Below are 23,937 nucleotides of genomic sequence, written 5' to 3' on the forward strand. Positions count from 1 at the left end.
ACCATCTTCAGAAAGAAATGTTAATTGAATTGTTTCCCATGCAAATGTAAAAACAGGGGAAACAATACTATAGATAGTATCAATATTTTTCAACATTAAGCAAAGATGGGCAATCCTCGAAGAGTGATGCTATTACCATGAATTTCATCAATTCACATTCTTACTCACAATGCTTTTCTTACTTGCTTTGTTTTCACAACTGTTCCTTGGAGGACAGGTTTGGGGGCCTCTTTGCCAGAACTGAGAACTACGTTCTGAGTTTCCATGAGCCTACTATCAACTTGATTTTCATTGTCCAAATAAAATTTTGAACCCAGGAGCTGTGTTAGGAGAATAATACATGTATTCTCTGGGTCAAGTCAGTGTAACCGAAACTTCTTCCTGGACTTTTTAAAACAGAGCTCAACTGTTTTTCCCAATCCCTCCTATAGGGAGGCAATTTTCCATTCTCATCCTCTTATTCTACCCAAGAGGAAACTTGAGTCCACACAAGGGGAGTGAGTTGCTTCTTGTTAACAGTGAGTGGGATGGGTTAAGGGTTGGACCCGGAGATCTACAGATGAAATGTTACACGAATATAAGAGTTGATCAATACAAAACACAGAAACCTTTGCGGACTATGTCTCTTTGAACAAACTTTGCCATGTTGGTCTTTGCTATCACATTTATTATGAAGACCTGCCTTAGAGTGCTAAATTTCATGTCTCTTAATGTCATCCTAGAATTCAGTGTAGATTATTCTTTACCTCTTACAAATCTTGTTTCTTATTAATATGCATTAGAGAAGCTGCAGTGGAACTCTGTTTTTGACATGCAACATAGAAGATCTTAATGCTGCCTAACAGAGAATGGACGGTACCTATTGATGGACAAAAACTGAATGTATACATCTTCTTTCAACAACATTTCCAAACAAACTGTAAATCCTGGGTGCAAGATAAATGTTCTGACATGACACTCTTGGTAGCATCTTCCTTTCATGTATGCCAGGGCTGGACAGGAGCCAAACTCTCAGGAGAGAACATGGATCTTGGAAACACAACTTCTTTCTGCCTAACACATCTTTTTAAATATTTAAGTTTTATGAGCACATCACAGAAAACATAACACTTGGTGTCATCCTTAAATAATTCTGGGTGGGGAGAGTGCCAAGAATCCATCAATCTTGTATGCCTGAGAAAAGTCATGGGAAAATGTTTCTGGATCTTTTGGGTCCTGAATTTAAATCATTTGCAGCTGTCTACCATGTGATCTCAGGCTCCCATTTATGGAATTGGAAAGATGAAATGAGATAACCTATGAAAGGCCCAGTCCCAGGCCATCAGTAAACACTTCACAGTGATCAGTGGTAAGTCTCATGGACCTGCCCTTGAAAGCATCTTAAGTCTGTCTCCCTATAACAGAGAAACGAAGAACATGAGATCTCTTGGCTCAAAGCCCTGCTTATCCACTTATTAGCTGCATAATACTGGGAAAAGTGGCCGAATTATCCTGGGTATTGATTTGCATATTTTATAAATGGATAATTATAGCTTCTACCTCATTGAGATTGTCCTGAAGATGGACTGAGATAATTCATGGGACGTGCTGAACACAGTGTGTGCATAGAGTAAATGCTCAGTCCACATCAGCTACTATAACAATGCTTCCACCCTCGTGCTGGCTTCATCCTCTCTCCCAGTGAAGTGAGTGCCAGAGGGTACTCACAGGACTACTCTCCCTGTGAATTTCCCTGTTTAAACTTTCTGTCTCTTTCTATCAGTTCCTTTCAATGTGGTCCAGAAATCATTTAATAAAGCATGCTTCAAATCCTGTAAAATTTCCTTGGGACCTAGGGAATAAAGTCCAAAGCTCTAAATTTGGTATTGAAAGTATCCCATAAAGGGTTTCAAAATGATGTCTCACTATCACCCTCTGCTTATAAACTCTGCTCAGGCAAAGCAAACCTGTGCATTCACATCCAGGTATGCTTGTCTCTGTGATTCCTTCTCCAGAATGCTGAGAAGCGATGGTTACAAAGTGCCATGCCAAGTGATTTGTGCAGGAAGATTTGAGAGCCAGGCCATTTTCGAGCTGGAAAGGACCCAAAAGGCCACTTTACAGATGAGGAAACTGAGGTTAATTGGCTTTCTCAAGGCCACACAACTATTTATCAGCAATGCCAGCACTGCAAAGGCTGATCTGCCTAGAGGGAAGGAATCACAGGGCAGCTTATTAGGGAAAATTTGTCAGCAATTGGCCACAAACTTACTGACAGCTGATCTTTCTCCAATCACGAGAAATGAGACAGAAGTTATGCACCCAATAAGAAAAGGACACTAGGCACATCTCTCTGTAAGTGAAAACTGTTGCTTTTCTGACTTGCAATACAGGGCACAGGAAGAGTGGGGGTGATAGAGAGGACGCAGCTACAGCGACGCCTCAGATCTGATCTGTTCCTCACTTCGAAGATGTGATTTCTCAGGCTGCGTTAGTCTCCTGACTAATGCTCCCAAATGCACTGCTGAGATGTGCTGAAGTTGAAGACTCCCTGCAATGCTTGCAGCAGGAATGGCAATGAAAAAAACAAAAGAATCACCAATGTATTACTTGGAAGCCAAGCGTCCCCAGCTCTACTGCTACATTGCAATTTTTACTCTAAGACAATAATATTGACACTCCAAGTATAAAGTGCTTTCTAAGCTCCCCCAAATAATAATAAACATGAAAATTATATCTTACACTATAGCAGTGTCTGTTTATGAAGATGAAAGTTGAGTGAAGTTGTTCAAGATAGTTCTCCCTTTACTACTGAAATATTTTGGCAAAGTATTGAGATTTAGAATTGTTTGCATAAATGAAGCACTTCACCCTGATTTCCAATTTGGCTTTGGATTTAAATGTGGTTTTGCTGCTGCTATCAATTAAATATATTTCAAAAAAGACCTTTAAACATGTGGCTTTAATAAGTAGACAATGGAAAGTTGACTGCTACTGATATTTTACTAAGTCGCCTATGTAGCCTCACCTATGTTTGGTTAGTCATCTTTGGGTAGTGATCTGGATTTTTGTTCATAGTGACAAGGCACGGATTACCACATAGAAATTGAAATGAGCTGGGCGCAGTGGCTCACGCCTATAATCCCAGCACTTCAGGAGGCTAAGGCAGACGGAACACTTGAGGTCAAGAGTTCGAGACCAGCCTGGCCAACATGGTAAAACCCTGTCTGCAATAAAAATACAAAAGTTAACTGGGTGTGGTGGTGCATGTCTGTAGACCCAGCTTCTTGGGAGGCTAGAGCAAGACAATCGCTTGAACACGGGAGGTGGATGTTGCAGTGAGCCGAGATAGCTCCACTGTATTCCACCCTGGGTGACAGAGTGAGACTCTGTTTCAAAAAAAAAAAAGAAAGAAAAGAAAAAGAAATTGAAATGAATGGCTCCAAGAGTTCTGTTCAGTTCAGTGATAACTGGGTTAAATTTGGGCAAGGAGCTCTCTCAGCTACAAAATCAAAGCCCTTAAAAGGTTGTACTCTCTGACCCATTAGACAGGCTACCACGTCTCAGAGGCTCTGAGACCTTGGGCTTCCCCTGCAGACTTCACTCCCTGAAAGAGTGAAGCAGATTCCTCTCACAGGTGTATTAGAGAAGTTGTTGTGGGATGGTATGAGACTAACTCCAGAGAAAGCTTTTACCCGTGTGTCCTTGCTGCCCAAACTCGCCCAACTGTATGCACGGACAACTTCCACTGTTTACCCAACACTTGGGCCAACACAGAGGCTATACAGTTAAGAAGGCATGCAGACTGTCCCCTCCAGAAGCTAAGATGTGACTTGAGGCCACTTGTCCATTCTTATGGGGGATCCCCTTTCATGCACCCATCAATGCCTAGAATTCCTATGTATTCCAGCTTCTGAGATTTTTATATTGGCTCCCTGGCTAGAATCCATGGAAAACTTTCCCACAGAACTGGATGTGTCCCTTGCAAGAGACTATTTGCCATCCACATGCCAAGCTATTATGCTGTCTGCCATAGCTGCCCTTGGAATGCCACCTCATCCACTGAGCTATATTACTGGGCTTCTGCCCAGGTCCTGACACCTGCCCAATATTTGCTCAATGCAAACTGGACTATTTAATGTTTGTTTGTTTGTTTGTTTGTTTGTTTGAGACAGGGTCTAGATCTGACACCCAAGCTGGAGTGCAGTGGCACAATCCCAGCTCACTGCAGCCTCAACCTCTCAGGTTCAAGCAATACCTCCCGAGTAGCTGGGGACAACAGGCACGTGCCGCCGTTACCAGCTAATTTTGGAATTTTTTGTAGAGATGAGGTTTCATCGTATTGCCCAAGCTGGTCTCAAACTCCCGGGCTCAAGCAATCTGCCTGTCTCAACCTCCCAAAATGTTGAGATTATAGGCATGAGTCATTGCACCCAGCGTATTTAATGTTTACTAAAAGCTCCTTCTGCTCCAACCTTACACCTTATCTGACTCTCAACATTCTATTCAGCCTTTGAGAAGAACTCAAAAGCCAGATACCTCATTCAATAATGCAGCAGATATTGTTCCTCATAACAGTCCCTCGAGGATATGTGGGGAAATGAAAACTTTTGGGTTTCTTAGTTGAAAGCAACAAAAATAGACTTTGGGCAGCACAGTCTTTACAGGAAAACTGGAGAAAGAGGCTCAGAAAACTCCCAGGTACCTAGGAAGGCTGGGCAGTTAGAACCACAGGCCAGACTCTGCCATAGAACGAGAAGAGTGAAGGCACCACGGTTGTCCCTGCTGGACATGAGTGGATATGGGTTATTTTACCACCTCTGTGGCCCCTGGAAATCAGATGCTGTACAGCCACTGCTACAGTGACCAGAATGAGTTCTCCATGGCCAATGATGTGTGTGTGTGTGTGTGTGCATGTGTGTGTGTGTGTGTGTGTAAGATACTGAATCCAAATTTAAAACACAGGGGATTTGGTGCTGAGTTGGCATTCTAGGCTTCCAGGAAAGTTAGGGAACCAACTTTATGACGCTTCAGGCCTCTGGAGTAGAAGGAACTCTCTTCCTCCTATAAAGACTTTTATTGTGGTTATTTCCTAAACATAGGAAGGTGGCTTTGAGGCCATGCAGTCAAACAATTGAACAAGCAAACAAAATGACAAGCATGTGCTAAATAGAATGAGTGATGCATGGAATGTTGTCTTCCATGGTTTTGAATCACTCAAATGGAAAGTGTGTGTGTGTGTGTATATATATGTTTATATATATATATATCTCATATGGTTTAACAAGACACTGTCCCTGCTCGCATCCGGGTATTTTCATTGCCATCGCTTTGTTCTGTTTTTACAAGGCAAGGTTGGGACTGAGGAAACCAACCCATAGCATGAGACTAGGAGGGATGACAGATATGCTGAATAACAGACTAAAGATTTAAATTTTAAAATATTTCAGTAGACCTGATCAATGGACCAAACTCAGCAATAGGAAAAGTAACAGCAATAAGAATAACAGCAACTCCATTCCATGAGCTGTTTTAGACAGTTTTATAGATTAATATCATTTAATAACAGAGCTGCTTTAGAAGGCAGATACTGACATTAACCCCAGTGCGATGGGGAAATTGAGAAGCAGATAGAGACTTGTACAACTGGTTACTGGCATGGTCACGCCTGGAAGCAGGGAAGCCTGACTCCAGAGCCTGTGCTAACACCACTGAAGGTGACTTATCATGTCTTATCTGCACAGGGACAGGTGGGGAAATGCAGCTTAACAGCAGCACGTAAGGAAAAACAAATAAACAAATAAACTGTGGAGCATAAGTCCTCTGGGTGATGTGGCTGGCAATAAAAGCTAATGTAATGTAGCCTCAGGCTGCAATAAAAGAAGTGTGTAGAAGGGAGTTGATAATCTAGAGTCTAGCTGCCTAGATTTCTGGCTTCAGTCCTTCCCTCTGAGGAAAGCTAGAGACAACAGCAACAACAAAAAATGGGGAGTTCCATCTGGAGATTTTAAGACTGGGGAGAGGGCATCCTGGTGGACAACTTAAAAAATGAATAATTGCAGCAGGGCACTGTGGCTCATGCCTGTAATCCCAGCACTTTGGGAGGCCAAGGCAGGTGGATCATGAGATCAGGGGTTCGAGACCAGCCTGACCAACATGGTGAACACCCTCTCTACTAAAAATACAAAAATTAGCCGGGTGTGGTGGCACAGTCCTGTAATCCCAGCTCCTCAGGAGGCCGAGGCAGGAGAATCGCTTGAACCCAGGAGGTGGAGGTTGCAATGAGCCAAGATCGTACCACTGCCCTCCAGCCTGGGTGACAGAGGGAGACTCCATCTCAAAAAAAAAAAAAAAAAAAAAAAAGAAAAGATTAATTGCAATGTGGAGGAAGAATTACATCAAGAATTACATCTATCCTGCATAGCATCATAGGCTACATCAAAGAACATAACCTTTGGGGAGACAGTTTGGCTCAACTGAAGGAAGCATTTCCAAGAGTGAAGGTTCCCAATGTCTCAGTGGTTTGCATAAGTGGGTAATGAGCTCCATATCACTAGCAATGCTACAACTACCACCAGGACATGGTAGCAATGATTCAAGGACCTGATGGCAGAGTTTGTTGGTCTAGGTGACCTCTGGACCATGGAGGAGTAGAATTCTGTTATTTCTTCCACAAACCACCCTTGATCACCAAACTGGATGTGACTTCTCCTTCCTGTGGCCCAATTTAATGCTTCCTTTGGGGTCCTTACAGTATGAAGCTTTGAGTTTTAATCAACAACCCTAGTATTCTCTGTACTGTTAATATTGTCAGCTCTCTGAAGGGAAGCCCTTGTGATTTGACCACTTCTGTGTGCCCAACCCAGGACCTTTCGTTACTTTAATGACAAAGAAATGAGTTTGAAATGAATTTCAAACCAAACCCTGCCAAAGTGTCGTCTATAGGCTTGGCAGTGGCAAGGTAAGGACATCATTCTTACTCTGTTCTTTACAGAACCTTGGAATGGAGTAATAGGAGGTGACTATAAAGTAGGACAGAGCTTAAGGCCAGGGCCAAGTGTTGCATTTTGCAACATACTATCAAACAGCATATGAAATGACACTGGACTGACCACGAACTTCCAAATAAGAGATCCATGTAAAACTTTTAACCTAACTGCCCACGGACATCAGAGGGTGCAGCTTTACATAAACAAATGAACTAATGATATGTTTACAAAGAAATCAGACCACAGGTACAACTATTTAAATAATCAATTAAACAATGACTTTTGGCCAGGCACGCTGGCTCATGCCTGTAATCCCAGCACTTTGGGATGCCAAGGCGGGTGGATCACAAGGTCAGTATTTTGAGACAAGCTTGATCAACATAGTGAAACCCCATCTGTACTAAAAATACAAAAATCAGCCAGGGGTGGTGGCACATGCCTAGTCTTAGCCACTCCGGAATCTGAGGCAGAGGAATGATTTGAACCTGGGAGGCAGAGGTCACAGTGAGCCGTGACCTTGCCATTGCACTCCAGCCTGAGCAACAGAGCAAGATTCTGCCTCAAAAAAAAAAAAAAAAAAAAAAAGAAGAACAAGAAGAAGAAAAAGAGATTGGGTTAAGAGCCTCAAGAGCACAGTTCTGTTCCATTAGACTCTAAATGACTGTGGGATCCCGGGGAAGTCCTGGTTCTTCTCCGGGTTCCTGAACCCTCATCTCTAAATGAAGGTTGACTGGAATAGCTGATGATTCAGTTAGTGACTTCATTCATCTGATTCCTGAGAATTCTACTTGGTAAAATGGAGTCCTCAGCCCTCCTTAGAGAAAGTACTGGATTCAGTGGTTCGAAGTGGTTAGACTGTCTGCGATAGGGAACCTGATTTAAGATGCCACGTGGTAAAGCGGGCAATGACAACATGCAGTGGAAGCAGATGGGAGTGATGAGGATGGTGACAGGTCTGGAAGCTGTATCTCATCGGATTAGCTGACACTCTGAATGGTGGGAGCAGCCTGATATGGTGACTAAGCTTCATCATCTGATGCTTGGGTTACAATCCCAGCTTTGTCAATTATCAGCTGTGGAACGCTAGAATACATGATTTTAACTGCACCCCTCTGCCCACCCCCCATAAGATGCTGGCAACAGTCTTAAGTAGCTCATGAGGACACTGTGAGTAAATCTCATATTATATAGAATGTTCTTAGTACAGTGCCTGAAACTAACAAAGTGTTCAATAAATGCAGGGTTTTAACTATTATCCAATATCAGGTTCCAAATCATTGCAGAGCCTTCAGGAAAAGGAAAAAGTGAAGGGGGGTCAAAATATAACTATTGGGAGAAAGTTACTAAAAAAGTTATTTCAGCTCCTTCTTCATTAAAATGGAGTGCTTTTAATGACTAGAGTTAATGAATCACCTGTTCACTCCTGGGTTCCCTGAGAGGTAGTTAGCAGGCAGTCATCAGGACATTTAAGAAGCTGTAGGATTATTGGGAAAACAAAAAACCTGCTGATAAGGGAGTTGGATCAGAGGATCTCAGAAGTTCGCATTATGGGTAAAATTTGAGATTTTGTAGGAGCTGAGGGTTGAGCAGTCAGATCAGCTCTTCTGTGTCCTCCTCCAGAGAGTGAAGGAGGCCCAGGCTTGAGACATGCACCAGACATAGTAGAAAACTCCTGAGCATTTAGAGTCACAGCAGGTTTGGGAAGCCAGCTTTCCTTCTCCCCAGACTCATGAGCTTAGACAAGTGTCTTAAATTCCCTCTGAGAGTCATTTTCCTATTTGTAAATGGAGATGAGAGTACCTTCCTCTCGGGGTGGTTGTACGGAATAAATGAGGTACCTGGTAGAGCGCCCAGCACACAGTAGGATCTCAAAAAGTTGTCTCTCTCTCCTTCCTTTTCCCGGGCAAATGCAGACAGATATTCCCTTTCATTGCAAGGTGCAGGCAGGAGGGAATGCCAGCCTGGGGCAAGAACAGATGACACCAGCGAGCTGCAGATGGGAAACGGCAGGACAACCTGGAAGGTCCCGGAGCCTTGGAAAGCCCAGCCTGGCTGTGATCTTGGGTGAGAAACAGTTGGAAAACCATTCAGGGCTAAGAGAGGGTGAGGACTCCGTTATTTTTAGCATGATGAGAAATCACTGTGCTTTTGCCTGGGCCTGCAAAAGACAGAAACCCACAAGGCAGGACCAGGACTTTTTTAGCCACCGTCTATTTATGAGTTAAAACTGTCACTGCTCAAAACCCTTACAATCCCAAAATACATTTACCTGAAAAACAAACAGGAATACTCTTGAAATGGAGATGATTTATCAAGAGACTAATTATCTTTTGAGCTCGTCTGGAATAGTAATGAGCCCCTTTTAAAGGGAAGCAAACCTGTGATGAATATCTCAATATGGCATGCTTAGCAAACTTTCCCAGTAAGGTATTACTGCAGGGTAACCTACCACAGCAACCCATATGCAAAATGAACAGAGGGAAAAAAATGCAAAGGTAGGAAGGAGGCAGGCAGTGTTCAAAAGCAGTAATTAGCTCTCAAATCTCAAATCCCGACTGCCTCTTGAATCTTTTAAGTGGAAGAGGGATGGATCACTTAAATTTACGAAATCATTCAAAAAAGGCAGGCACTAAGAAACAATTCATTGCTAATTGGGAGAGGCCTCAATCTAAAACAACTGTTCCATGCAAGATTTCTGGCCTTATAATGATAAGAAAGAACTGCTACCTGTTCTGTTAGTCTGTAAAACTGAATCCCAAGTCTATTTCAGACAGGGCAAGCAACCCCAGGACAGACTGAAGGCTCATCGTGAGCTAGGCCTTGTACTAAACTCTCATTTTATCTTCACAAGAATCCTAGGATGTAGATATTATTATTAAGTCTATCGTTACCATGAAGACACCTAAGTCTTGGGAAGCTTATCTAGCTTATTCTTGGTCACATACTTTGTAAGTAATGGAGGCAAAACTCTTCACTCACAAAATATAAGACTACACCAAAAAACCTCGGTAATCAAAATAAGTAATACTTTAATGCAGTATTTTAAAATTCAAGATTAGTTAGCCGGGTACAGTGGCTTACACCTGTAATCCCAGCACTTTGGGAGGCCAAGGCAGGAAGATTGCTTGAAGCCAGGAGTTTGAGACCAGCCATGAGCTGCAATCATAACACTGCACTCCAGAGTGAGACTCTGTCTCTAAAAACGTAAATAAATAATGAAGATTAGTGGGAAAAAAATCTATGATGAGCAAAAGTCAAAATTTTCAATCAAGACAGAATCCAGCCATGCACTTACTTGGCCTCACTCTCTTCACCCTCATCCTGGCCCTGCTGCTGCGCACTATTGCTTCCAAGATTGAATAACTGGTCCAAGCCTCTAGCATGATGAAAAGTGAACTTTCCAGAATGAGTTTATGGGTAAAACATTCCAGAGATCCAAGGCAGGGTAGGTATGCAGCAATTTGAGCTACTATGCTTATCCTCGCTTCCTCCACCCTTGCTCTTTTTGAGAATAATAAAGATGCATTGATAGCAGGGACTCTACCCTAAATTCTCACTGTTTGCTCTCACTGATGGAGCCTAATGGAGGCTGAAATGAGATCTCTATGTGTCTTAAACTAAGATCAGAGAGGAGCCTCCCCTACCATGCTGGTTGCCATGTGAGGTGATCATCCCAGTGAGGACAAAGCCGGGCTCCAGGCCATTTTCTTCAAGAGAGCTGAATGTGAAAAGCTAACTTTAATTTGTGAAAATCATTTCAGTGCAGAAGACCATGTTAGGACGATTTCTGGCAAATAAACAGTGTGGAGTTTAGGAATCGAAGGCTTTTTTTCACCTGCAGTAACCAGGACATTTTGAGAATAAACCCCTGCTCATTCACAAATATTGTTTGAGGGACACTTGGTGCCAGAAAACATAGAATAAGACCTTGGCTACTGTTTACTGCAGTCCTTAAAGCTGTTTATATCAGTTTCCTAGATTCAGCTCTTCAAGTGGCTTAAATGAGGAGAGAGAGAGAGAGAGAGATGAGAAATTGGCCTCCATGAGAAATAGCATCATTAGTCTCTCTCATACTTTTGAGTTTCTTCCTCCTTTCCCTCTCTTCTCTCTCACATTCCTCTCACCTAATTTCCTGATGTACCAGATTTTCTGATTGAGCAGAAACCTCCACCACAGACTGTGAGAGAAATGCTTTGTCTCAATAAAAATCCCTGAACTCTGCAACTGTCTCATGACTAATTAAACCAAATAACAATGAAATTTTGCCTCCAGTTCTAACAATGTGCATTATTCACAAGAGCTTAGAATTTAAAATTGTCCTTTTTTAAGTTAAATAAACTGTCCAGTGATAAGTGAACGTCGGTTTACAAAACACTTTGTCTTACTTTCCACTGAGTTACTTAATACTCCCTCCCATAATCCATTTGCATTGATTCCTTCTTCATCAACCGTCTATGCATTCCAACACAGCTCAGAGCTGTAAAGAACTCCACTGCTGAATCACCAGGGAGGCAACTGTACTCACTTAAGACAAAAAACACAAATAAGTATCCACTTAAAACAGTACTTTTTTTTAATAGAGTTTTCCTCTTAATCATAATATAGCATTAGTTTCTTTCTGCATTCTCCTCCTGAACTTTCATGACACATCAAACAGGAGCAAATATTAATCTGTGTAGCCTGAAATTCACAATTTAATCATAAGTCATAATTTCCATATCAGGAGAAAAAAAATCAAATGATTATACTCCAGTGCACGAGGAACAATCTTGAATTAAATTTTACTCTCTGCTAAAGTTAGGTTTTCACAGCAATATCAAGAATGGTTTAAAGGAAATAGGAAAACAGTTACTGCTATATTAAAATTCCATGCCCCTAAGTGTTTACCGAAGATCAAACTGCCATTCCTTTTTGCAAATGAGAAGTGTCTTGCAGACATCGTCAAAACCTGATGTAAGAACCGGCAATGGTATCACAGTAGTCTCACTGATATTTTTCTTCTTTATCCATCCCCTTCCACTTGGAGTCAGAAATGATGCTCTTTTTGCCAGAAAAAAATCCAGAAAATCCTCCCAGATCACTGTCTCAGTGAGAACTGACCTTGTTTATCCTGCAGCCCAGCCCCCACCCTGGCTGCTGCTCAATGTCAAGTTACAAGATTTCCCAACTTTCTAGTAAACTCCAAAGTGGGAAGAAGAGGCTGAAGGTAACAGGATCCACCCACTAGAAAGATGCTAATCCTGACAAACTGCTCGAGCAGTAGCTTGAACCACAGCTAGATTGAATTCGGTCTCTCCTGAGAGGGCCAGACAAGGCTGGTAAGTAACAAAACCACTTTTCATGATGCCCTCAAAAGCAGATGGGCTCCATGCAGAAAGTTGGAGAAGGGTGCCATTGCCCTCTAGTGGCCAGAAGTGCAATCTTCTGCGAAGGAGTCCATTTCCAGAGATGTACAAGGCTCTCAATGTCAGGGTAAAATTATAGCAGAAACATGTCTAATTATGCTCCTCGAGTGTTTTCTTTAGTCCTTCCTGCTCAAAGGGGAGGCTGCGGATGGCTATCACAGGAATCCTGATGGAACAGCTCATTCTTAACTCCTACTGGTGCACCAGATGTGTCCAATTTTCTCCAGCTTTATTTTTCTTTTTCTTTAGCAGACCTGTTGATGGTTTTCCCCTAATCAATTAAATCACAAATTCATAGAGACCAACTATTTTTATATATTTCAGAGTTAATAACTTTAAATTAAAAAGGCTGAAAACTCACAATTCTTGGTAAGTGCAGAATAGGAGTGCCTGACAAACTAGGTAACTTTTTGTGAAACAGCAGCCAATTCCATAAGGGAGAAAATCATCCCAAACACATTTCAGTCCCTTAAATCATTGACTAGTGAATTTACACAGTGCTCAAATTTTCTAGGAAAAAAACTTGGAAGTTCATAGTCATTCTTCAAATTTGACAATTCAAGAAAAAAAGTTTGATACCTACTTTCAAACTTTCTATATTCCACTGTTTTATTATTATTGAATGATTAAGTATGCCTGTGATCAAAGTGAAAACATCAATATTGAAAGTAAATTCCAATGAAATTGTTATGTTTCTCGATCATCTACCTACATAAATGTATTGAGAACGAAGGAAGACTAAAATCAGATTCGAAGATCTTGTTTAGATGGTTCTGAAAAACAGATCTGAATATAACAGATCAACGTTTACCAACTTCATAAGTTACCACTTCATAAGTCACCGGAATTCACAGGCAAGGTTCCAGGACACACTATGCTCCTGGGAGTGCAGTACTGGCATTGTAAATCAGACCACGAGGTCAATGTCATGGCGTTTCCCATATGAGGGTCCCCAAACCAGAATCTTTACAAAGCAGCCATGTAATTCTATTCAAAGGGGAAGAAAAACCATGAATTATGAAGACAATTGCATTAAAAGAGCATGAAATTGATCCTTATTCCCCCAAATCACGGCGCGGCTCTCCAAGTCTGTCCCCTGCTCCCTCCTCCCACAAATACACAAACATGCACATCCACAGCCACCACTCTACAGAGGAAACATGAGTGCTAAGACATAAAAAAATTGCACCGTAACTATGTTTTTTTATTTTCAAATTAACAAAAGATTGCATCTTAATTGAAAATAGAATTTAGGTTTCTAGTAATTTTGCTGTCTGGTGTTCTGATAAGAATGCTGAACGTAATGAAAGTTCTGAAGTGCTATCAAGATGGTCCACTGCTTCAGTAAGAACTATTTTAAAAGCTTATTTTCCTAGGAAGCAATAAGCAGCCATTTGAATAAATCTACATGTCTGGGCCTCGCCAGAGTATCCAGTCTCAATCTGTCCAAGGCATGCCTTCATTCTCCCTTGCCCAGGGGTGAGGAGGGTGGTGTGTTCTTTCAAACAATGTCATACAATGCCCAGTTTATGCAGACTCTGAAGTAACAACTAAAATGATAGTAATAATTTTTATTAATAATAGTGCATGCCTGCAAGACATTTTAATGTCTTAATTTACAGTGTCTCAAAAGTAAGATGTAAAGATAATTCTTACTCAAGCAAAGATGCCTTTCCCTGGTCTCTACTGAAAAGCACTCACATTCCTTTTGTACTAGGATGGATTTCAGTTTTACATAGAGGTTCCAATTCCAGAGCCCACTGGCCAACTCTAAAACTTGAAATCAGAGATTGCATTTAAGGAACTTTAGTGGCTGGAGCCTCAGAGTGCCTCTCGTATTGGCCACAACTCTGTCCCTTTGTTTTGTAACTTTTTTTCCTTTGTCCTATTGGAAGAAGACTAGGCTCCCTGCAGCTAGGGTTGGGCAGTTAATATTTCTGTTCTGGTGTCTGCACCTACGTATTTGTAGGAAAAACAATTCCAGGATTAACGAAAAGAAGGTCAGTCCCTTCTCTTCTCCTCTGCCAACATATTAGGCTCTAGCGCTCAGAGCCCAGCCTGGCAAATGTGCTGATGCGATGCTAAAGGATCCTCGCTCCTGAGAACACATCTGCATCCCCATCCCCAGGAAATCCAGACACCCCGCAAAACCATCGATGTCTGCTGCAAGCCCAAGTGATAAGGAAATTGATCCGTCCTCTCGCCAGATTAACTATGGTAGCTTCCCTGTGATTAAAACGAAAACTTACTGCCTCATATTAAACCGAAAGCCATGATTAGAAGAAGAAAATAATAAAAGATTTCAGAGCGATGGTAGCAAGATTTCTTTAGGGGGAGACGAAGGCAAGACTTTAGTGAAATCTACACCCTCATACAGCAGGGTTTCAAGAACAATCCCCCACTCCCATCCCTTAGGGATGACCGGTCGTCATGCAGGGATGGTATTAAATAATTAAAAGATGCAATTTCTTAATAGCAGTGTGATGGCCCATGAAATTCCTACTGCATTATCAGCAAAAGCAACAGGGCTTCTTCTAGCACCTAGAAAACCTTTCACCCGGGAGAGGCAGGCGCAGGGAGCCCCCGGCGAAAGTAGGCCCTCGGTAAAAAACGAACAAGGAAGCCGGACCCGCAAGCCTCCCCCGACCCCACTTTCTCTGGGGACTCCGCTTCACAGCGTGAGGCGGGCCCTCCTACAGTTCCTCCGTGTTGGTGGGGGGCGGGGGTGGCGGGTGCGGAGAAGGGAGCTCTCCTTGCCGCCCTCCCCATCCGGCCGGCTTCTCAGTGCTTCCCACCTCCCGGCTAGCGTTCCGGGGGCAGAGCGCAGGGAGGGAGGCCGTGCGTGCCGGGAGCTGTAGAGGCTTGGCGCGCTCCGAGAGGCGGCGCAGGTTTCGGGAAGGTTTGGTTCTCAAAGTTAACGTTGACCCTGGCAGCTTTCGCCAATCCCAAGCCAGAGGCGAACCCGAGTCTGGGCCGCTCATGAACCTACCCCTGAGCTGGTGGGAGCTTACAAACGGGCTCCGGAGCTCCCGCAGAGACTCGGGCTGGAGGGCTGTAGCGCACCGCAGCTGGCTACCCCAGAACCGCAGTCGGCGGCCCCAAACCCACGCTATTAAAGTGCGGGCAATCACCTTCCGGAGCTAGGGTCCTTCCGTTTTCCCGGGCTTCCCCAGCAGTCTCGACTGGAGGGACTGAGCCCCGGGGAGCTTGAGGCAGGGATCCGGGAGGATGGAGTAAGAACCGCGCAGAGCGGGGTCATGTCGCCGCTTTGGGGAAGCGGCGCAGGGCTGACGGGCACCGCGCCGTGGGCGACTTTCCCCAGAGACATAACCGGGGGCAGTCGGCGTGTCCGGAGCTCTGCTCTGCAGCTTCTTGCCCCAGCCAGGTACAAACCCCCTCTGCCGCGGCCTCGGCGCAGACCCCAGAGGAGGCCGGAGCCCGGGAGAGTCGTGGAGCGCACATCTGGAGCCTCCGTCCCCTGCACTGCCCGCGCCCACAGCTGGCTCCCTTCTCCCTTTCTGATTTTTAAACAAACCTCTCCCTCCCTGTTGCTTTGCATTAGTGAAACCTTCTCGACTCGGATACCACCGTCTCCCCCACCACCTCGCCCCGCCAAGACGTTCTTTTCCTGAGAAAATCCTGCCCCCCACTCCAAGAAGCCCCAACCAGGCGAAAGGAAGGGACTGGCGGCGCGCCTCACCTGGGGCCCTAGCGGGTGGACGCAACCTCCGGGCCGCCGGTCCCTGGCGCAGGGCAAGCGCTGCGGTGTTAGCCCCAGCCCCAGTCCCGGTCCCATTCACAAGTCAGCGGCGGCTGCGAGCGGCCCCCGCGGCATCTGCTCCTCGGCCCGCGACGCTCCCCTCGGCTGGCGGCGGCCGCGGAATGAGCCGCCGAGCGCGCTAGTGGCAGGAATGAGAAACCGGGGGGAGGTGGCGGGCGGGCGGGGGGTTGGGGCGGCGGGGGGAGGGAGGCTGCCGCTGGGAGGGAAGGAAAGGGCGGGGGCTGAGAGAAGCCGAGGCTGCGAGACGCAGCGAGATGGGCCTCGCAGAGGCTGCGGGGGCCGACCCCGTCCGCGCCCCTCCCCCCAGGGGCCCAGAGATGCCAACCCCTGGATTCGTGGCCGCCCCTCCCGCCCCGAGGCGCGGCGCTCCGACTCCCTCAGGGCTCAGATGGAGTCTGGAGCGACTGAAGTTGGGCTCCAGGGACGCACAGCCAATCAGGGAGGGCGGCGGAGGGAAGCTGGAGAGGGGTTGGGAGCCCCCATTTTCCTCCTTCCCCCAAATCCGCTCCAGCTGGCCAGGCTGGGCTCTTGCCTGGCGGGCTGGGGTGGTTGGGGGAAGGTATCGTCCAAGTGAGGGAAGCAATCGGGAATTCGGGACCGCATTCTATTCTTTCTCACTCCACCACCCCACCTTCCAAAAATCCCTCAACGTTGGCGGCTCCAGCACAGCCCCCAGCCCCCAGCCCCCTCAATCTCCCATCCCTTGCAAACTCTTCTGGTGGCTCTGGTGGTGAAGTCGGGCAGGGAAGGAGACTTAGGACTTGGGAAGAGCCCAGTCTGCCTTCTCTCTCATTTCTCCTCTCCTTCAGTGCACCCCACGCAACGCCTCGGAGCGGGGTGCGCGGGGAGCGCTTCGCGGGGGTCGGCCTCGCTCCACCCTTTGGAAGGGTGCCTTGGCCCCTACGCCAGCCAGGTATCAGTGGCCCCCGCCGGTAGCGTCACTTGTTGCCACCCCCTCTCTGCAGACCCGCCAGGGCCCGAAGGAGTGAGCGCTTCTGCGGGAGGGAGGGCCTAATGGGGCGCAGCGCCGGAGTCCTCGCTCCTTCCTCCCGTGTTCCCCTCACTGAGGACTCGCTACCAGGAGGGACCCCCGGGCCTGCTTCCTGCCCTCCCTCCCCGAGTCGCCGGGAGAAAGGGCTGGCAGGGTCAGGGCTTAGGAATCACGCCAGGGACTGGGCGGGGCGCTCGTGGTACCGGGAAGGCGTGGGGACCCGCACACCCAGCAGGGAACAACCATGTCTGTGTGGGGACCCCTGGCCTGAACAAGTTTGCAGGGTGGGAGGAGGAGGCGGAGGAAGGTGGAGACGCCAGTGGGTGAAGGCTAAAAAGGAACAGCCTGAGGGGACGGGGATGTGGTTGGGAAAGGAGAAGAAGAAGAGATGGACCCGCGAATAAAACAGGGAAGGAGGCTGCGGAGGGAAAGCTGGGCGCCACAGCCAAGCAGTTGGAAAGGGCTAGAAGGGAGGAGACGGCCCAGGAGTTAACGGAAAAAGAGGCCGAAAACGGAAGAGAAAGCTTGGGATCCTGAGCGCATGGGGAAGGAACCCCAATGTGGGGCGAAGGCGGGGACGGCCGAACCCCGCCCTCCAGCTCCTGGACACCAGCCCGCGGGTCCCCGAGCGCCCGCAGCCTCCCGGGTTTCCACGCGGCTTGGGGAGACGCCCGCGGGGGCGGGTGCCGGCGAGGCTGCCCCGGGACCTACCCTCCTCGGCCCGCCCGCCCGCGTTCTTCTTGGCGACTCCAGGATCCGGGTGGCGCTGCGTGCCTGCCCCCAGTTCGCGTCCTGCGCGGAGAGGATGCCTCTGACACCCTCTGTGTGGACGTGGCCTTTAAACTGCTCATTCCTCCTCTGCGGGGTAAGAGCTGTAAGTTTCCAGCTGTCCCGTTCTCTTACTCCTCAGCCTTCCCCCTACCATAGGTGTCCAAGGTGATAGCCCCCTGGGTCCCCAGTAACTCCCCAACTTTGCACAACACTCTCCGTGCAAGGGACGCGCGAGGCCATTGACGCCGAGTGCTTTCCTGTAGAGCGCCAGTGAGAGGATCCTGGTGCCTGCCACTACCTCCTCCCTCTGTGGATCCCTGGCCCTGAACCTTTTCAGAGCTCTACGGGGCTTCCTCGGTCTGCCTTGTTGGCCTCTGCTGTAACCCCTAAAACTTTGGGTACTTCCCAAGTCACCGCCGAAAGTCCCCACTCTGATGAGGCATGATGATAGTAATGGGATGCTCTGGTGGCGCCATTTCAGCTTATAAATGAAGTTACTTACACAGGAGAGGAGGGAAAAGGGGTCCGGCTTTCCCTCAGAGATACTCGAGTTTTGCTCTTGTTTGGCTACAAACTATTGCCTGGATTTTCTCAACCCTTCCACGTGGTCCTAGAGGGAGTGTGAAGCCACGGTCAATCTGATTATACATATATTATACAAAGATGCCCAGGATCTGTGATGATTAGGACATCTTTTGATCCATGAAGCAAGTTTCATAAACTCCCTTTTGGAAGCGTGTCTAAAGATGAACCTGGCCACATGTCAGCTGACATTAGCTGGACTTTGACCTCTCCCCTCTGTTCAAAATTTATGGAATCACAGCAGTTGTTTTTATAGACCATCCCTTTAGTAATGGGTGCACCTGCCGATTTTTAAAAGTAAGTTAAAGATTGCTTCATAAGTTTCCACTGACACTACACACCTGAACCAGATGGAACCTGGTGTATAGGAGCAGTCAATAATCCTTTGCACAACCCAGCAAGTCTATGCCTAGGATTCTACTCAAGAGAACAGGAAACATGTCCACACAAAAACACACACCAGAATGTTCATAGCAGCATTATTTATAATAGCCCAAATCTGGGAACAATACAAATGCCCATCAGCTGGTAAGCAGATAAACAAAACAGGGTGTATCCATACCATGGAGTATTGTTCAGCAATAAAAAGAGAAGAAATACTGATTTTGTTACATCATGAATGAACTTCAGAAACATATGCTAAAAGTCAAATGAAAAACAACATATTGTATGATTTTCATTTATATGAAATGGCCATTTATATGAAATGAAAAGGCAAATTTATAGAAACAGAAAGCAGCGGTTGCCTGGGGCTAAGGATTTGAACAGGAATTGACTGCAAATAGGACTTGAGGGAATTCTGTTGGGCAATCAAAATGCTCTAAAACTAGATAGTTGTGATGATTGCACAAATCCATAAATTTACTAAAATCACTGAATTGTAACCAAGAAAGAAAAAAAATCCTTTCATATCTTTATTCCCAGAATATCTGTGACCTGCAGCTAATCCACGAGGGGAAACTTGGCAAAGCAGTTTCAGAGAAAAATATGTTAAAAAATATTTCTAGTTCTTATGGAAAGATAACCATATTTCTATTCAGCAAGTTCTATTTTAGCTGCTGCTTTGGAGAACCTTATAAGTTTTAAAGAAAGTTAATTCCCCCCTTTCACTCTTCTAAGTGATTAATTCCTGGGAGCTAGAGTTAGGCATTCCAGTTCGTGACATTTTAAACACACCTACTCATAGACACAGTACAAAGTGCACATTTCAGAGGGGATTCTTTTTTTTTTATGACTATGTTAGGATCTGTCTTAGAAATCCTTATCAAGCACTTGGGTGGAGTATTGCGTGATTACAGTTTAGATTTTAAAAAGGAAAAGAATAGGAAAAAAAAAAAAAAAAAAGAATCCACTGACAGCTTAAATTGAAAGATTCAGTTCAGCCAGCCAGCCAAAAGTTTGGGTGTTTATCTTAACTTGCCTCACCTTTCCTTCACCTTGTTCTTCTTCAAGGGAGGAAGCCAGCCTTCAAGGGTTGCTCTGGAGTTAGGATTAAACAGCCCCTTTTGCTTCCTGTGGGTTCCAATCCAGACAGATATGAGGCCCAAATGGGCCTTTTCTTGTCTTTGTCCTTGACTGCACGAAGCTGTTAATTTCCTGTCGGGTCCCTCATCAAAGGTACCAGGCTGTCATTCCTTTGATGCGCCTCTCCTCAGACTCTGAAGGTAGCCAGACCCTGCTGAGTCAGTTCCTTGTTTAGACTTAGAAGTTCCAGGCTCCCCAGGTCTTCTCAAAGCTTCCTGCTCTAGAGGCATCCTTTGGTAAATGGTGTAAAGAGTGATGCAAGATCCAAGTGGGGTGTTAGTTTCATCACATTGCAGTGGGCTCTAACCACGCCTTCCCCAAGCAGAGGAAGGAAGTTGAGAAAGATGGACTGGGAATACCATTTCTGAATCAGACACTTCAGGAGGATATTCCCACAGTTGGATCTGTAGAGCAAGGTGGGAGGACCACAGGCCTTTGATCTGTGTCTGATTCCTGGCTCTGCCACCCATTGGCGCCATAACTTTGGCTAAAGACTTTATCTCCTTGAGATGTGCTTTCCAAATCTATACAATGGGCATTACTATCTGTGCCTAGATTGTGGTGGGGATTCAACATGCCCACATACCTAGAGCAAAAAGCACTAAGCTTGGAGCATAGGCTCAATAAGTGAAAGTTATTAATTACTATTATTAATTATGAGGACTGATTATTATCACATTTTAAATGACCTGAGCAAGAAAAGAGACATGCTACAATTGTGAATTATAATAATTATAGAGATTAATTTTATCTGAAATGGAACTCGTTATACAACTGGCCAAGAATATTATGGCAGTTCAAAATTTCTGACACTGTAAATTGTCTAAATAAGGCTTGTTTGAGGTCACATAGAATGAGATGTGCCAGCCTTGGGAGCTGAGGCTCTGGGTTCATGTCCTAGATCTGCCACAAATTCATTGATTCACCTTGGGAAAGTCATTTCTTTTCTCTGAGCCTCAGTTTCCCTAACTGCAAGTAAGAGCTTACCTGAAATGAGCTCTGAAGAAGGTTTTTCCAAAGTTTAAATCCTGGACATTTTAAGTCCTACTTATCATTTCATGTATTGAGACATCACATTGTACCCTACAAATATGTCCAATTACTGTGTATTGATTTGAAAAAATCAGTAACATCTCAAAGACGCAATTCCCCTTTCCAACACTAGGAGCAATCAGCCAATCATCGCAGGCTAAGGCCTGACTCCAGGCAGCCCCTGTCTCTCAAACATACCCTTTTCAACTCTATCAATAACATTTGTCTTTCTCCCTCACTTAAAGTTTAAGTTCCCCAAGGGCAGGGGTGATACTTTTCTAGTTTATTTATTTATGCATCCCTAACATCTAGCATGGTGCCTAACATGACATCAAACATAGACATACAATATGCATTTTTGAATGATTTATTTGGGTGAACTAAAGCCAATATATTGAATAATACTATGTTGTGAATGATCCCAGCACTCCTCACTTAGAAGAGCATGCATTTGCTATCATAGATCTGTGATTTAGCTAGGGTTGCCTGGTCTAAACTAGGCTGAGCTGGGACAAGTCAGCTTGACTTTCTGCATTTCTCATCCTCCACCTGAGACTCTCCTGGACATATTCTCATGGTGATCAAAACTGCACAAAAGGTGAAGCAGAAATATGCATGACCCCTTGAGGCCTAGGCTCAGGACTGGAAGCTATCTTTTCTACCTTAATCTGTTGGCCAAAGCAGCATGGTCAGATGGAAAGTTAAGGAGTGGAGAAATATGATCTGCTTTTATAGGGGGAGAAACTTTAGTTGCCTGACAAAGAGTGGGGTTACAGGAAAGGGTGAAGTGCTGGGCCACTAATGCAGTCTCACACAGGCAGAAACAGGTTTTCATCATCATTTACTCTGGACCATCTTGGATCTTCAGGTCCCCTAGGTTATATTCTATAGTCATTGTGACTACAGACACACACACACACACACACACACACACTCTATATATATTGACCTATATATTCTCTCTATATATATACATATATATATATATATCCATAACACAGAACAATATTCTGTACAGTGTGGAAGCAATCATGGGTGAATACCCAGAAGTAAAATGACTGTCAACCAGAACACAATGGCTTTTCTGGAATACTATACACACACACACACACACACACACACACACACACACACACACAGAGAGAGAGAGAGAGAAGAGATACTATATAATATACAAAATAATTTTGTTATTTTGTATATGGTGACCTATATAATATATAAAAATCTATATAGTATACCTAGGATTTTAGCCACAGTTTCTGGCTCATAACTGGCACAGCCCTTCTTATAATATTGGGGCATTTTATGTCTAAGGATCAGGCCTCAGAAAACACAGTCTCTCCCTCTGACCTTCCCCTGTCTCCTTTCATCTGCCCAAGGCTGGACTCTAATCTGTCTGTGGGTCATAAGACCCTCATACCAGAGGGAGTCCTGACCCATAGCCTGGAGACAGGAGTACTGCATAGAAAGGTCAAGAAGAATCTGGACAGGCCTTACTGGGTTTAGATCATATCCTTTCTGTCTAATCACATCTCTATATGGTTGTCAATCATGTGTATCCAATGAAGTCTCAATAAAAGGTCCAAGAGGACAGAATTTGGGGAGCTTCCAGATAGCTGAACTTGTGGAGGCTCCTGGACCGTGGCGCACCTGGAAGGGGCAGAGAGGCTCTGGGCCCTGTTTCCCATACCTCACCTTATGCATCTCTTCATCTGCATCCCTAGTAATATCCTTTATAACAAACCAGAAACTTTAAGTAACTTTTGTCCCTTGATCACTCAAGCTTTCTTGCTGTTCAGACAAGTTACCAGGTTCAAGACCTTTGCACTTGCTGTTCCTATTGTCTGGAACACCCTTTCCCTGTTCATTCCTGTGGCTTGCTTCTTCACTTTGCCTGTCTGATGAGGATGTCCCTGGGTGTCTCATGAACAGAAACACCCACTAGACACTCCAATCCCCTTCCGATCATCTTCAGGCTATCCCTGTAAACTGTGTTATTTTTGTTCGTAACACATATATTTGAAATTGTATTGTATATTTTTATTTACTTATTTTTTGGTTGCCTCACCCCAGTAGGATACAAGCCTCAGGAGAGCAAAGCATATGATCTCTCTCATACCTTCCTGGATCTCAAGCATCTAACACAGTACCAGGCATTTGGTGGGCACTCAGTAAATATTTATAGATTGAATACATGAAGAATAAATGCAGTAATAATGCTAAGTGAATGAATGACTCCCGAAACCAAAAGCAGATGGATCCTCTGCTTGAATCTAAACATGATGCAAGTATTCCTGTTTACAAAGTGAACTTAGTGATGCCAATTATTCACATTACAAAAATAATTCTTCGGTTTACCAAAGATTTCACTTGGAAGCTAGTTAAAATAACTCGTTCTTTTAGTGCTTTAAAAAATTCAATCCAATTTGCAAAGTGATGGTATATGGACAACTATTCTAGCCTATATGAATTTCCTAAAAATGAAGTGTTCAGCTTTGCCTAATGACAATTCTGCTTCTGATCTCTGATTCCAGCTTGTTTGCTGTATGGACTAATAGAGTGGCTAATTAAAACACCTCACGAAAGGCTATTTCAATGTTCTCATGTGTGGACATTTACATTCTTTTATAAACTTGTGAATAGGTGCATTTTCATGTGTTGGCTCTCCAGGAGAACCACTGGAAATATATTCAAGATTCATACTGGCTTGCTTTGCAAATCATCCACAATTTGGACAACAGGATTTAAGAAAGCTCTAGCTTTGTGTTCCAATTTTCATGTCCATTAACTGTCAGTACTGGGAAGGGGAAGGCAGAAATCATTCCTACTCAATGGAGAAGCCATTTTTAAATTTTTCCTTCTTCAATGTCCCCAGCTTATGAT

General features: G+C 44.9%; 1 protein-coding gene across 1 annotated transcript in view; it reads right to left on the reverse strand.

The window, feature by feature from the left end:
* The window catches only part of CDH11 (cadherin 11), a 178,544-nt gene extending 162,220 nt beyond the window's left edge, over positions 1–16,324 (reverse strand). The window contains exon 1 of the mRNA XM_010355192.2: positions 16,074–16,324. The gene's annotated coding sequence lies outside the window, so the exon portion shown is untranslated. The remainder of the gene's footprint in view (positions 1–16,073) is intronic.
* Between the last annotated feature and the right edge of the window lie 7,613 nt (positions 16,325–23,937).

The sequence above is a fragment of the Rhinopithecus roxellana genome, chromosome 20 (assembly GCF_007565055.1).
Source record: "Rhinopithecus roxellana isolate Shanxi Qingling chromosome 20, ASM756505v1, whole genome shotgun sequence".
Taxonomy (NCBI): Eukaryota; Metazoa; Chordata; class Mammalia; order Primates; family Cercopithecidae; genus Rhinopithecus; species Rhinopithecus roxellana.